This window comes from Trachypithecus francoisi, unplaced genomic scaffold, assembly GCF_009764315.1.
Source record: "Trachypithecus francoisi isolate TF-2019V2 unplaced genomic scaffold, Tfra_2.0 Contig01006, whole genome shotgun sequence".
Taxonomy (NCBI): Eukaryota; Metazoa; Chordata; class Mammalia; order Primates; family Cercopithecidae; genus Trachypithecus; species Trachypithecus francoisi.
The window spans coordinates 27,893-29,178 of record NW_022681065.1 but is presented as its reverse complement, the minus strand read 5'-3'; positions in this window follow the sequence as shown (position 1 = coordinate 29,178).

The following is a 1,286-nucleotide window of genomic DNA, read 5'->3' as shown; positions in this document are numbered from 1 at the left end:
TGGGGATAATAACATACCACACAGCATTACTGTGTGGATTAAATGAATTAATATATGTAAAGCCTTAAAATAGTGCCTTAGCATTATGTAATTGCTAGCTAATGTCATCATCTCTAAGGAAGTATTAGGCAGAGGGATGAGAACTAGCTTTGGAGTCCTAAGACCTAAGCTTGAGACCCAGTTCTGATGTGTTGGGTTGATTTATTGTTTTATTTCTTATCCCTCCCTTCCTTTTTTTTCTTCCTTCCTTCTTTTGGAAGGGAGATGTAGAAAGAGGTACGTGGAGAACAAGTTTGTCAATCCATTTGAACTTCAGTTGCCTTACCTGTAAGATAGGAATGTTTTTCAGAGTTCTTACGAGCATCAACTATAATAATGATATAGAAGTGAGCAATCAACTATAAAGAGACTACCTGGGCTGGGCAGTGGCTCACGCCTGTAATCCCAGCACTTTGGGAGGCCGAGGCAGGTGGATCACCTGAGGTCAGGAGTTCAAGACCAGCCTGGCCAACATGGTGAAACCCCATCTCTACTAAAAATACAAAAATTAGCTGGGCATGGTGGCGAGTGTCTGTAATCCCAGCTACTTGGGAGGCTGAGGCAGGACAATCGCTTGAACCCAGGAGTTGGAGGTTGCAGTGAGCTGAGATTGCGCCAGTGCACTTTAGCCTGGGTGACAAGAGCAAGGTTCCATCTTAAACAAATAAAAATAAAGAGGCTACCTGTATGTTACTATTAGATACACAATTACTGCGAAGGTACCGTATAACCGATCTGTTTCAAACAAATCAGACTTATCTAGTGGATAAGAGCAAACCAGAGCAAACTTGTGGATTTTGCTGACATTCATTCAGCCATCGTTAATTAAGTGCTTACCTGGTACCATCATCTTATGCCAGTGATGCTGCTGTCTGCTCAGACCTCCATTTTAGAGTTCCTGCAGAGCTTGGGGCAGTTTTGGTCTTAGGCTTACTAGTTGCAATGAGTAGAAACACAGACTAGCTTAATTTATAGGAGTTTTGTTGGCGGGATACAGTGGACTTTCAGGTTCCGCAAGCATAGGAAGTGTAGCCACGTAATCTGGAAAGTTATCAGGTAATGGCTTTTCCCATCTCTTTCTGATTTCTGGCCTCAGCTCATTTATATATTTCTGGATTCCTCTTGCAGAATCGCTTCCTCTGAAAGGCTCTTGGTTTTTTATTCTCTGTTTCTTTGGCTTATGTGAATCTTTGGCTTGCCATGGTACTTGCTCTGAAGCTTACTATGATCTTACTTCTCCAGGGCCC